General features: G+C 38.8%; 1 long non-coding RNA gene across 3 annotated transcripts in view; it reads right to left on the minus strand.

The window, feature by feature from the left end:
- LOC109449727 (uncharacterized) overlaps positions 1-15,445 on the minus strand; it is an 84,668-nt gene that overhangs the window by 27,473 nt on the left and 41,750 nt on the right. For all 3 annotated transcript variants that reach the window (XR_012495680.1, XR_012495679.1, XR_012495678.1), the window contains exon 5: positions 6,475-6,544. This is a non-coding gene — a long non-coding RNA (uncharacterized LOC109449727). The remainder of the gene's footprint in view (positions 1-6,474; positions 6,545-15,445) is intronic.

Consider the following 15,445-nt stretch of genomic DNA (forward strand, 5'->3'; position numbering starts at 1 on the left):
GGTAGGTGTCTACAGATTTGAAGTCTCTGTGAGGTCAAAATACAAATAGCTAGGATAAAACAAGAGAGCAGGAAATACAGAAAGTTCTCAGGATTTTGCCTAAGGGACATCCTTGTATACAGACAAGGCCCAAGAGAACGAGTAGGTTTCAAATGTATTGAAATGGAAATACAGAGGCTCCTCACCTTACGATGGGGTTACCTCCCAATAAATATGTCCTAAGTTGAAAACATCACAAGTTGAAAATGCACTTAATGCACCTAACCTACCGAACATCACAGCTTAGCCTAGCCTGCTCCTACTGAATGTGGATGGCTTTCGCATCATCGTCAAGTCAAAAAGTCATCAATCGAATTATCGTAAGTCAGGGACCGTCTATATTAGAAAGAAAGAGGTCAAAGAAATGTGGAGCGGGAATCATCCGTGCTGTTAGTAGCTAAACATGCACCAGAAACACTGTGGATCCTCCCCAGGTGCACAGGGCATCTGTCCTCTGGGCCCCACAGTGTGGCAATGGTGTCACGGGAGGGGAAGGCATACCCCCGGGCACAGTACCAACCATGGCGAACTTTGTGCTTATTTGGATACTGGACTGAGAGCCTTTGGAGCAGAGACTATATTCTATTTGTATGTGCACATGGTTGGTGTCTAGTAAATGTTACTGGAAAAGACAGAAGAAAAGTAGGAGAAAGGGAAGGGAAGAAAAGAATGACAGCAAAGAGACATTCCGGAAACAACTCAGCAGAGGTCAGTTCATCCTTTCAGATTTAGTGTTTACTTGTCCTGACAATCAGGAAAGAGAAAAAAAGGCATATTGTATCTTTTCACTAGAAAGTTTGAAAATTAGCAGCCAGCCAATATTGTGAATAAATAAAACTAAAGGGCAGATGTTATGAACTTAATAGACCATTATCTCTAAAATAATTGTTCTGAATACGCTTTTAAAAGTTGCTCTGTGTAAGCTTTTTGAGCTTTTTAAAAATGCCTTTTACATCCCCATGCTAAAACACTCTCAACTCTTAACATTTTGCCTTTGAAATCTTAACTAAACTATTCAGATTAATTACTAAAAAATAGGAAATGCAGTAGTAACAATACCTTATCTTTTAGCCATGTTCTTTTTTTTCTTTAAAGTTTATTGGGGTGACAATTGTTAGTAAAGTTACATAGATTTCAGGTGTACAATTCTGTAATACATTATCTATATCTCACATTGTGTGTTCACCACCCAGAGTCAGTTCTCTTTCCATCACCATATATTAGACCCTGTTTACCCTCTTCCATGTTCTTTTCATCTTTGATTTCTTTTCATTATCACACAAGGTTCTGAGGTTGCTAGATGAAGTACTATTATCTCCAGCCTACAGAAGTGAAAACTGAGGAAAGGAAAATAAGAGCATATACTAGATTCATGTCTGAGCAAAACTGAAAACCAAGGACTCTGAGTCTGAGCTTAGCTCACACACTCTGCAACAATGCATAGACTAGGGTCATTCTGGAATGTTTTTTGGGGGGTGTCTTTTGAAGCAGAGAAAGGAGCAAAATATTTCCCAATTTTTTACCTATCAGACATGTTCTTATATATACTAATATTTTTATTTTATAAGATAGATTTTTTTTTATTGTTCTCACACAGTTGGGTTTTCAACCTTCTTTGAACAGCAGAACCTTTTTGTCAACATTTCATGCCAGAGCCCTCTATGCAAAACAGATAAAAGTGGAGTTTCACCTCCTTCCAGCTGAGAGACCTGGAACATGTTCTGTGATAGGTGTTACTGGCCTCAGTCTCAATAGCAAACTCATGAAAAACTCCAGGACGCCACTGAACACACACTGATACCATGTCATAGAGCATGTCTGACTTTTGGTGGCGTGAGAACAGCAAGGACTTCACAGTCCCACCAATTAAAATTTCAAGGCTACCGCTGGCTCACTGTGTGCACTGAGGAGATAATCCGCCTTGCTGAGCCTCAGTTTTTTGACCTGTAAGAATCACTGTAACACCTGCCAGGTGAGTCTGTTGTGAGGAATAACTCAGGCACCCTAAGTGAGTCACGGCTCCCCATGTTCAGCACACAGTAGGTACTCAGGCGGTTTCCTTCTGGAAGGCCCGTGCCACACCTACACGCTACTTCTGATAAAACAGACATGTTCTTGTGTCCTCAGAGGGTATCAATTCCATTTGCTTTCCTAAGTGTAGCTCATGCTTTTAGCACTTGAGGGCTTATATTACTCCCTGCAACATTTAGCATTTTCTATTCAGTTAGCACAGTATCAAGACTTTAAAAGCAGCTTGAAAATAAACTTAATTCCACATATGATTTATAATGTCCCAAGCAACAGCTCAGTTACCCAAGAAAGCGCCATCAATTATTGACAGATGCATCCTCACAGGAGAAGTAGCATTAAGACGAGAAAACGAAGGGAAAGTATGCTTGCACCCCTTAAGCCAATTATCCAAGGTGATTGCAAGCATTAAATCCTTACACGTGCTTAATTTACTGTACTTGCCTCTAAGCACACAGAGAAGTGTGAGGAGGGAAAATATGCTAAGCAATTTAGGATTGCTTTTAAAAACAAAGAGAAAGAATAGCATGAGGGGGAAAATATAGAGGAGGCAGCAAGTGGGTGTTGGCCACGTGTGGGTTTATAGATTGTGCATCCCTGGCCTCCACACACCTTGCCTGTCATTGCAGAGGCAGCTACTCCCCACCTGTCTTTGTTCAGTACAGAAATAGTTATGCCTACCTGCCTCTGACCTAATAATTAGAGCAGTGCCTGATTTTATTCTCAGCATGTTTATTGTGGTCACATTTCCTGGGTTTTCAGTGCAAAGGCCTTACTAAGGATGCTAGCATTATTTGCTTTAACACCAAGCTAGTGACAAGGTTCAGTAAAAAGCTAAGAGGCCAGTGTGAATCCAGCCCACGGGGGCTCGTAATCTGCATTGACATGCTGATATTAGAAAACCTTGGCAAGATTACACACTTTACGTGCAAGGGAAGAAAGGGAATGCACGGGGCCAATACATTTGAGGATGACAATATATTTTTCCATAGTTTTCTCAAAAGCAGAAAAATAGGAGAGAGGGTTTTTGTTTTGTTTTTTTCCTAAACTCTAAGCTATAAGGCAAATGGTGACCACTCATGCCTGCTTGGCTTTAATTTGCGTGTACTAAGGAGTGTGAGTGTGCATGTGTGTGGGAACATGCAGCAGATATGCACTGCGTGTGTTCTGTAGACGAGTTCGGATAGATGGGAATAAACCCATGGCATAGAGAAGAGGTCTAACCTATATAAAAATTTGCATGATGAATTGAGCATTTCTATACTAAGAAAATAAATCCTGCCATAGGAGACAAGAAAAATTACTGCCCTGACTTAACGCAATCTATGTTTTAAAGTACAGTTTTAGGAGATTCTAAAATTATCTGTTTATACCTCATGACCTGGTAGAATAATTAAGGGTTGATTCTTTCACCTCTTTTATACTTTTTTTCTAAATTAAGAATTAAGAGATTCATTGTGTTGGGTTATTAAAAAGCCTGACCTTGGGGGCCGGCCCGGTGGCTCAGGCAGTTAGAGCTCCATGCTCCTAACCCCGAAGGCTGCCGGTTCAATTCCCACATGGGCCAGTGGGCTCTCAACCACCAGGTTGCCAGTTCAATCCCTCAAGTCCCACAAGGGATGGTGGGCTCCGCCCCCTGCAACTAAGATTGAACATGGCACCTTGAGCTGAGCTGCCACTGAGCTCCCAGATGGCTCAGTAAGCTGGAATGCGTCCTCTCAACCACAAGGTTGCCGGTTCGACTCCCGCAAGAGATGGTGGGCTGTGCCCCTTGCAACTAGAAAACGGCAACTGGACCTGGACCTGGAGCTGAGCTGCGCCCTCCACAACTAAGACTTTTGAAAGGACAACAACTTGAAGCTGAACGGCACCCTCCACAACTAAGATTGAAAGGACAACTTGACTTGGAAAAAAAAAAAAGGCCTGGAAGTACACACCGTTCCGCAATAAAGTCCTGTTCCCCTTCCCCAATAAAATCTTTAAAAAAAAAAAAAAAAAAAAAAAAGCCTGACCTCTTACAGCACATATTTTTATTGAACTGTGTATGTAAAATATAGTAATCCTTGACTTTTAAAGCTTTAACTCCTAAATTTCAGATTCCAAATCAGCATTTGAGTGCCAATTGGTTGCCAGATGCTGTTCAAGTGCTTTCAAAGGCACGGCCTCATTTGATCAACACCCAGATTCCCAACCAGGTCTTCTGACTCCAATCCCATATGCATCCCAGCAAATCACAACCTTCTATCACTGCCTGTCATCAAGTCTGTGAGGGATTTTAGATGGGATGGAAGTGGAGGGGCGAGTGGCAGATTCCCTGGTAACTTAGACTGGTAGATCACTAGCTTGCTTCTAGAGGCATATGCCTTTATTCCTTTGGGACTCGCATTTCTCTAAATGTGAAACTGAAGCAAGAATACAAGATGCGTGACCAACTCACAAAAATATTGTCAAGGATCTGAAGTACTTTGCACAGCGCCGCCCCTTGAGATTTTCTCTCTATTCAAGGCAGCGACTGATCAAAACAAATCATCATTGAATGTGTATCCTTGGAACATTTTCTTAATATCCTCAAAGGTTCATTCTTCAAAGGATGGAAATTTTTTATCCTTCAGAAGCATATTTGAAATAGCCAAAAGTTATGCTGAGCCACAGGTAATAAAGTGAGGGATCAAACTAGATGATATCATTTAGTATCAACATAAAGGCGTGACTACAAAGTAAAGTAGCATATTATCTTGAGTAAGTTGTAAACTGTTTTTGAAGACAATTGTCCAAGAGAATTCCAAATATTTTAGTTAACTGCCCGTGCACATTTACAAGATTCCTTCCTCAAAATGCTTAGATGTTTAAAATAGACAGCAAATTTCAAGAACATGTTTCCTTCATTAAACAGATGACGAAGCTGATTGTAAAAAATGATCCATTGGCCTGGATAATGTGTGCCCACGTGTCTGTGAACATGTGTGTGCATATGTGCCCATGTTTGTGTATATGCACGTGTGTGTGTGCGTATGTGCCCACCTGTGTGTACATGCACGTGTGTGTGTGTGTGCCCACGTGTGTGTATGCTACCCCCAAATGGGAACTACCCTGATTTACACATTCTATAAAAGCTGTTACATATCTAGTCTGTTCCTCTGGGCCCCTGAATCTTGCGTACAGCTGTCATGCCTCCCTAGACTGGGTTTCTATCTTCACATTCTGGGAAGAATTTTAGTATTCCTGACTTTAAACCAAACTAAAGGAATTACATAACAATTTCTACTTTTTAATTAGAACTATATACTTTGGAAAACAGTAAAGTATGAACATATACAATAAACGATGCGTTAAATACAATGTTCCTGATCTTAACTTCCAAACAACACTTACTGGATAAAAAAGATAGTTTTGAAATGTTTAGGAAATGGAATGAAGAAGGTGAAGCACCCTCTAGTGTGTGTATGGGGATACTTCTTGCAAATGTTTTCCTCCCTTGAAAAAATAGAAGCCCAAAATCATCATAATAATAATGATCACCATTCAGATAGTGAGTGTGATTTAGCACAAACTATATTAAGAATTTTTTAAAAAATTTGTAAACTCTAGTCTGTAAATTTATTTGTCACAGAGATATGGGCTAGCAATTCTGAAACTACTTTCTCTTTTAGTAACATTGAGCAAAAGAAGTAAATATATTATAGATAATAAGGACCAAGTTTCTTATGCTCAGGAAAGAAGCTACAAACAGGGAAGAAGGAAGAACAATGTCATCCTAGAGGCAGTGAGCACACCCAATGCCCAGACCTTAGTTTCTAAAGCCATTCTCCAATAAAAAGAACTAGAGCGTTTCTTTGAAGAAGCGGTTGATTCTCAGGCTGAAGCAGGGAAAATACAAGATGAATCTGGAGCATCTCCTCATTCGAAAAAGTAAAGAAGTGCTCAGAAAAGGATAGGGGGACGCGGAAAGGGCACAGGAGCCAACCTGAAAGAGCTCACGATGGCCAAAAGCGGAAGAATTTGAGCAACAAAATAAACAATGATAGCAATGCATTACATTATGAAGTAAGGTGATTTACATGAGCCCATACTGAGATAAAGAGTAAATAAGTAAGTGGAGGAGAAGAGAGAGCTCTTTCCTCAGATAAATTCTAATTATTAAATGTGAGATGGGAGGGAGAATAAGGAAACAGGGAATCACTCTGAAAACACCACAAATTGCTGCAGGAAAGATCCAGAGAGGAACACTACAACTACTAGATGACAATTTGAGGAGAAACAAGTCATTTGCATAGTCTCAAAGTCTCTCTCCCCAAGATACTGACTGATTACAAAGGGGATACAGTAGCAGTAGAGACATTGGACAACCACAACCTTAACCAAGTAATGAAGATTCACACCACCAGCAGTAACAGTCACGCCATGTACCTTTCGTTATCCGGCACTGAGAAGGGCTCGTCATTCTGTGTTATTCTCCTCAATGCTGCATAAGCTCAATCTAGATGGGAAAACATCAGATAAAACCAAATTGAGAGAAAGTCTTCAAAACAACAACAGACCAGCACTTTTCAGAAGTATCAAGGTCATAAAAGAAAAGACTGAAACACGGTTGCAGACTAGAGGAGACTGTGGAGATATGACAACTAAATGCAATGTGGGACCTTTGGCTAGGATCCTGGAACAGAAAAAGGATATTAGTGGAAAAATTGGTAAAATCAAAATAAAGTCTGTACTTTGGTTAATACTATTGTGCCGATGTTCATTTCTTAGTTTCAATCACCTTACGGGAAGCCGGGTGAAGAGTATACAAGACATATCTATACTATTTTTGCAACTTTTCAGAAGCCTAAAATGAAACATAACTGTAAACCAATCAACACAATCTATTCAGAAGAACATTATGATTTATTCCACTTCACTTCCTTGTCATATAAAATAGTGAACTAATTATCATCAGAGGACTCTAGGTCTTAAGAAAAATAATCCAAAGGTACACCATCTTCCTGCTTCTGATTCAACAGCCATGAGGGAAAGGACTCCGGAAAGTTGATAGGTAGATGTACCCTAAAAAGTCTGAGTCCTGGTCATAGCTCATACGCTGATGTGTGTGGCACTGAGGTGACATCCTGAGACTCTACCTTACTTCTCCCTTTTTCTTTACATGGGAAAAAAATGGGACCTGTGAACGTGACCCAATTTTATAAGAAGTGAGGGGCTGGTGATAATAAAAATAGCACTTATTACAAGCTTGCCACAGACCAGGCACTGTTCCAAACTCTTTACATGTATCGACTCATCTCTCACAACAACTATTAAGTAAATATCATTATCCCCATTCTACAGATAAGAAAACTGGGGTGCAGAGAGGGAAATGAGGCACAGAAAAGGTATGTTGCTAGAAAAACTATGAAGAAAATCATGTCCTATCTCTCTTCTCTGATCATCTATTTACTAATTCTGTGCTGGTGTGTTTTACTTGCCTAACCCACATATATCCTATTTTAATTAATTGCCCAGACTGAACACTCACTTCACACTGAGAACAGAGCAAGTAGAGGGAAGAGCCAGGTAGGAGGAGACACTTCCTCTGGCCGGACCCTGGGTCCCAGAGCCCAAACCACTTGCCTCCTTGATTGAAAGAGCTGGCATCACCATCCCATCACCAGCATTCTAGTCAGCCTATGGCGGAAGATGTGTTTAGAAATAATATTCCCCCTTCAGCATGGAGGTCCTGCTGGACTAGTCACCCAGACAGAGACTCCACACTCGGAAAATGAGTAATTACTTGTTGTTAAGCTGTATATTCATTTCCTGAGAAAACGGAAGTCGGCACATATTTTCCCAGGTTCCTCTATGCCTATTCCAGTGATAATACCAATGCTTCACATCTATAAAGTAGTTCTGGTTTATAAACTTCACTCACATATTGTACCTGATCTTCACACCACCTTTGATATCAGTCAACAAATACATATTAAGAGGCTGCTATGTGTCAGGCCGGAGGAAGGAAACAGTGAACAAGACCCATTCGATCTTTGTCTACCCACCTGGAGTTGACATTACAGTGGTGGGGAGTGGGGTGGACCATACACATAAAATAAGTAGGAAGTATGGAGTGATAAAGAAAAAATACTATCAAGTAAAAAATAACCAGGCAAACATGCAGAGAAATACTTTAGAGAGGGGATTAGTCAAAACCTCCTTGCAGAGGTGACCTTTGATGAGAAACAGGCAGCAACATTTGGGATAGCACCTCCCACTCAGACGGATCAGAAAGTGTAGAGGTGGTGTGTGCGAGGGGGCTGGGAGGGGTGTCAAAACAGCTTGGCACATCCTGGAAACTATCAGAGGACAAATTCCTGTGGACAATTAAGGAGGAGGGGGGTGGGGCCTGAAATGAGGTCACGGAGGAAAGCAGAAAGCCAGTGCTGTCTAGGGCTGGTGCTAACAGGTTATGTAGGAAATAAAGGGTTTTATTCTAAATGCAATGGAAAGAGCTGATAATGTCACTGGCATTTTCCAGGTGAGTACAATTTAGCTCAAAGAGGTTGCATGTCTTTTCAGAACTCTTATGCATGGCAAACATAAGCTCCATCCCAGATCTTTCCTTTCCCCTTTCCACAAATAAGTGGGAAATGCATGCTGGATGCCAAGCACAGTACTATTTGCGAGATAAAATAATCTTAATCGCAATTAGATTAAGTCTGGAAGTGAGAACTGGCCATGTGAGCAAATGCAACAAAATACTACAGGGACTATGTCCAGAAGTCTCTAGAGGATATAGAGGAGAGTTGAAGGAGGAAGAAGTTGGTTTCATGTGGGTGGAACAGGGAGAGTCAGAGAGTTAGCATTCAGCTCAGTCTAGAAAATAACCGTTTATAAGGAAAATGGGGTTGAGGAGGATAATAAAAGCAGACTGAGCAAAAATACAGAGACTTAAACATCCTGGTAGGTGCTGGAAATACAAGCTGTTTCTGGCACAGGGTGAGGGTGAGGGGCTTGAGGGTAGGGTTGAAAAAACAGAAACGGACAAAGGCCAGATCATGAGTCCCTGGAATGGCAATGTAAGAAGCCCTGACCTCATTCTCTGAGCAATGGAAGCCAAACAGTTTTCAAGTAAGGGTTTTGTTTCTGATAGATCCTATCAACAGAACTGCAGAAGTCACTTGGGGGAGGGTGCAGGCAGGCAATATGGGAACAGGAGACTAGTTAAAAGACATCCAAGGTCTAGGTAAGATGAAATGGAGGCCAGAAGAATACACGTGTGGGTTGGAGACATGAGAAAAGATTGAACAGATGGTAAGAAGGAAGAAGGTGCAGAATTTATGACACTGTTTGGGGTGCGGGAGACAGGGGATTAGGCTGGATTCTGGGTTTTCAGACTCTAGGTTCAATACTTTTGAGATAAAAATGTTTTCCAACCATATGTAAAGGAATGTCTTTTATTTGTTGCAGTTTACCATATTCTCTGCCAGCTAAGAAGAACTCACCTGAGATTATTCATATTTTAAGTTGTTTTTAAAGAGAAAATAATATGCTTTATTCCTGACAAACTATTGTTTAGAAGACAATGCAATTCTTTTTTTTTTAACCTAAAGTGATAGCATAATGACCTCTACTGAGATAAAGAAAAAATTCCCGCATTGCAACTGGCAGGACTGATATCTAAGCAGAAAAAGAAAGTAGGTTTTGATGAACAAAATTTCTTTTGCAATTTAAGTTTCTATCAAAGAAAAATATTAGTACTCTATTTAAGAAGGTAGTTCTCTCTCTGGGATCCTCAGAAAATGTGAACTAATCATTTCCTTTATGCTCAGACTAGTTTTGACATGCCTCACTACCACCATAAACACAGCACATAGAAGTTCAATTTCTATGCTCAGATGCTCAAAAAATAAGTTCAGATTCAAGTCTGAGATTTGACTTGAAAGATATGGTATTCATATATCATAGATGGTGCCTGAAACAAAACATTTAAAAATTATATTTAAAGACTTTTCAAACTAATTTGGCTCTTGGGGACAAATAGAGCAACATTTCTACATTAATTATTCCAGAGCTTATATAGGATAGCTTCCATATGTCCTGCCCTCATTTCAATTTCCTTCCCCATGTCTCCTCTCTCTTGCCCATTTCATTTTGCCCTTCTTATTCTGTTTGAAATATGCAGAAAAACTTTGACCATGCTTAGGGGGAGAAATGGTCTTAGATTCCTATTAGATTGTTTTACACAGAATGCACTATGTGTAAAGAACTGTCAAAGAAAAGGAGTTAAAACCTCGAAAATGTCTTGGTGAAAGTACCACCATTGATGGTCACATGTGAGAACTGTTCCAAGTTCTTCAAAGATGCAAGATATATGTCATTATCACTATGGTAAAGATGAGAAAACTGAAGGTTAGAGAGGCTCAGTAACTCACTCAATATCACACTGCCTGTAAGTAACGGAATGGGGATTCAAACGCAGCTCAGTGGTTCTGAAGCCAAGGAAATGTGTAGCCATTCCTAATTCCAGTAAACCTCCCAACACTAACCATTGGGGAAGGGGTGGAATTTTACAAATGCCTTCTAGTTCTTCCTTCTTTTTTTTCCCTTCTGCAAGCACAAATGCAGAAAATAATTTTGATGTATATACATGTATCCTTAATTGACTGTCTTGCTTCTTTATTTGAAAATGCAAAAGAACATCCACTTATTAAACCTCCAGGTATTTACACAAATTGGCAAAGGAAACAGAAGTAATGGATATAACATGCTTATTGCAATAGCCAGCAATTAATGGAAAGGGCTCTCATAGCCATAGTTAACTCAGCTGTTAGCACAGATTCTGCCCATCTAACTGCAGAAGCAAATTTCTGAGTAAACAAATGCGTTAATTTGCTCTCTGAGTTAAAGAGGACGGAGGAGAGGCAATTCTCTACTGAGTCAGTGGTGTTGGAGTTTGTTAATGACAACCTTGAAGTAGCCTACCATGGTGTCATATGATGAATTTTAGTTTTCTACATCTAAATTGCAGACTACTAAAAATCAGTTGCTTAGAGGGAAAGAGGCTATCAGGAGAAAGTATGAAGATGGGAAGGAAACGGCATATTTTTAAGATAGATTTTCATATAATTCAATCATTTTTCCAGAGATACAGTTTACTTGGATCAGATGAAAGATTTCCCCAGCTATGCGTCCTACCTATGTAGACGCATTTTGTGTATATCATAGAAGTTATAGGCTATTATAGGATGTTGTAGGAATCTTATATGCATCATAGAAGTTACAGGATGCAAATGGATGCTATAATGAGTTACAGAATATGGTATATGAAATTGCAGGATAAGCCAGGAGTTAGGAGAATTGAATTTAAATGGTAAGAAATATATAAGACCAGGGAAGTAGATGGACTCTGGCCAGGGAAAATACCGGAGTTATATCTGGGGATTTCTCAGGGATGGACATTGTACTAGTTTCCTATTAATGCTATAACAAATCATCACAAACTTTGTGGCTTAACACAATGCAAATGTATTATCTCACAGTTTCTAAAGGTCAAAATCTGGGTGGGTTGGGTTGGGTCCTCTCCTTAGGGTCTCACAATACCAAATTCTAAGTGTTGATACGGCTGCATTCCTTACTCAAGGAGCTAGAGAAGAATCTGCTCCCGAGCTAATTCAGTTTGTTGGCTAAATTCAGTTCCTCTAGGCTGTAGGACTGAGGTCTCCATTTCTTTGCTGCTGTTAAGCCTGGGGGAGGGGGTTGGGGTGCGGGACAGTTATTGCTCCTAACAGCTGCCCACATTATTTCATATGCTTTCCATACGGCCCCCTCCAGCAATGGCAGTAGAGTCCCTGTCATGCTTTAAATTTGGCTGACTTTGGGCTGCTGGTTAGCTCAATTGGTTAGCGCGCTTGCTATTAACACCAAGGTTGCCGGTTCGATCCCCACATGGGCTACTTTGAGCTGCGCCCTTCTAAAAAAAAAGAAAAAAAAAAGGAAAGAAAATGTGTCTGACTTCTTCTGCCATCTCTCTACGCCTCCAGCAAGTTTTCTACTTTTCAGGGCTCATGAGATTAGATCAAGGTCACCTGGATAACCAGGGATAACCTCCCTGTCATAAGGTACTCACCTTTACTACATCTGCAAAGTCCCTTTCCCACTTAACATAACATCACTACAGCATGCCATCATCAGCGGGCAAAGCTCCATGGGGCACTAATGTTTCCTGGGGGCTCTGACTCACAAATACTCCGTAAAAGAGTGGGGCTGCCGAAAATACCAGTTCTATGTTCCAAATTTTGTGAGTCTGAGAACCTTATGTAGAAATGCCTCTTTCTTTAGAAGGTAATAAACCAAATCAACTTAGTTTCGACCAAAGTGTTTTGAGCCCTGAAAGATGCTGTACTTAAAAGTAGTGTACAAGTTAACAGAAAACACATCTGTCATATTTTTAAGGCAATGTCATCAGGAAACATTAATGATAGTTTAGTAACAATAATAGCTATCATTTTCTTACTTCATGTCAGGTATTACATGGCCTTTAAAATAGGCAGTGTGCATATTCCCCTGCTATCAATTCTTTGATAGAATGGGATAGAATTGTTCCTTCTGGACAATGGAGAAATATATTTCAATGCCATCAGTACTGCAATGCAACATGTAATAACAACACAATAATCCCAGACAATATTTCCTGTGCCCATGAAAGATTTTCATACATGACTATGTAAACTGAACTTATATGTGCAAAACATGGAATGAGATTGTGAATGGCATGGTTCATCGCTGCCACAGAATTGTTGAGCAGTGCAATCACCAACTGTTGTCATGAATCTCAAATCTGCTTCAACATCACAGTCTGCAAATTGCAGTCCATCAGCAGACACAGCTCACTGGTCTCTGCTCATTCATTTTCTTATGCAATAAAATCATTTCCCAGCAAGGATACAATTGCATCAGAGTTGCTTTACAGTGAGAACCATCCAGCACAGTAGTTAAACTCCAGGGGGTTATACCAATACAAAGAAAGTCAACATTTTGAAAAATTTTTGAGTTGATATTTAAAGAATCAGGGTATTTAATATCTCTGGACAATTAAATAATAACCTGGTAAGTATAGACGTTCTTTATTCCTAAGGGTATTTAATATTGATTTTAATGACAGTGACTTATGTTTTAGATCTAGGTCAATCCTAATGATAATGATTTCAATCATTAAAAAATGTATCTATTCCCTTCTGGAAATAAATTTGAATCATACTGAATTAACACCAGTTATAACTAATAAAAGAGCTCTAGTCGTGTGGCCTAGGTTTTACTTTCAAGTTACCACTTAGTTTTGGTATAGACGTCACCCCCAACATAATTTTCCACCTTCCTTTTAACTAAACTATTAGAGAATAAAAAATGGTAGCCATAATAACCCTGTCTGTATCTTTCCATGTTTTTCTATTCTGTTCCTTCTGATTGACAATTGCTTTTAGAGACTAATACTAAAGTTTAGAATGAATTTTGAATGTCTGTAATTTTTATTAATATCCTTCAGAACATTTCCCTGTGCTGCATTGTTCCCTAAAAAATAAATAATTAGAAGATTTAGGAAATCAAATATTAATAGTTTCACTATGATTAAAATTAGAAAAATTAGGGTTTTTGTGATTTTTAGCATGTCACACTACAGATGTAAATATATAAGACAGCATACATACTTAATAAACCTAAATTTAAATAGTGAGTAAATCATGTTATTTTTTTGTATCAAAAAACAAGAGTCTTAATCATTTTGAATTTAAGCCACTTCACCATCTGAGTAAAAAATGAATTCAGTAAAAAATACAATCAACTTCTATACAAACTCTGCCAAACGGAAGCTCTCTAAATGGAAAACTATGTGACCGTTAGCATAGTTTAACAACCTACAATAAAATCTTATTTTCATTGTCTGTTATGTATAACTTCATGCCTATCAGCCCCAGAAAATTTACAATGACAATAATTTCATTGAAAGTGTCTTAATATAACCTATATTCAAATTCATTGAATGTCATATATCACTTGTACAGCCTCTTTCCTGACATTATTTTCAAAATATTGCTTGCCTCCAATCCTTCTTTTCTGCACACTCAAATTCATACTACAGTTGTTATAGAAGTAGCTAATTTACATATATATTAAAAATTACCTTGAAGTCCATTTACACCCTGATAAGTTAAAGACAAAGTAACTCAAAACTGATAGCAAGCTTCCATTAAATCCGAGTATTGTGACACATTAGACTAGTCAAAATAAAGGCTTCAGATTCATGGCTTGGATCCCAAAATGTCAGATAGGGTGACGGCAGCTCAACAGAGATAGCCAAATTTAGATATTTTCTTCAATACGGTTGCAGATCGTGAAACACTATCCCTTAAGCTGACTTACCTCTTTGCCTTTTCTTTACATTTCACTCAACACACTTTATTTTTTTGTACTTTTACAGTTTTATTATCTTTTGTTTAAGTCTTGAACAATTTTGAATTTTTTTCCTCTTGTTTTATTAGTTTCAGGTGTATAAAACAACATAGTGATCAGACATTTATATACCTCATAAAGTGATAACCCCAACAAGTCTATTACCCCTCTGACACTGTACATAATTATTACAATATTATTGACTATATTCCCTATGCTGTACTTTACATCCCAGGGATTATTATTTTTTAATTATAGTTGATATTCAATATTACTTTATATTCATTTCAGGTGTACAGCATAATGGTTAGACATTCATATAATTTATGAACAGATCCCCCCGATTCGTCTAGTACCCATCTGACACTATACATAGTTTTCACAACATTAGAGACTATACCCCCCATACTGTACTTTACATCCCCGTGACCCTCCTGTAACTATCAATTTGTACATCTAATCCCTTCACCTTTCTCACCTAGCCCCCCAACCCCTTCCATCTAGTAACTATCAGTTTGTTATCTGAATCTATGAGTCTATTTCTTTGCTCGTTTTCTTTGAGTTTTCTTTGCTTATTTTCTTCTGTCCTTTAGATTTCACATATAAGTGAAATCATATGGTATTTGTCTTTCTCAGTCTGACTAATTTCACTTAGCATAATACCTTCTAGGTCCATCCATGTTGTTGCAAATGGTAAGATTTCATTTTTTTTATGGCAGAGTAGTACTCTATTGTATGCACCACAATTTCTTTATCCAATTATCTATTGATGGCATTTCAGTTGTTTCCATATCTTGGTTATTGTGAATAGTGCTGCAGTAAACAGGGGTACATATATATTTTTTTGAATTCATGTTTTGCATTTCTTTCGATAAATACCCAGGAGTGGAATTGCTGGGTCATAAGGTAGTTCTATTTTTAAATTTTTAAGGAAACTCCATAGAGGCTGCACCATTTTGCTATC

This window comes from Rhinolophus sinicus, linkage group LG04 (assembly GCF_036562045.2).
Source record: "Rhinolophus sinicus isolate RSC01 linkage group LG04, ASM3656204v1, whole genome shotgun sequence".
In the NCBI taxonomy this organism is placed as follows: Eukaryota; Metazoa; Chordata; class Mammalia; order Chiroptera; family Rhinolophidae; genus Rhinolophus; species Rhinolophus sinicus.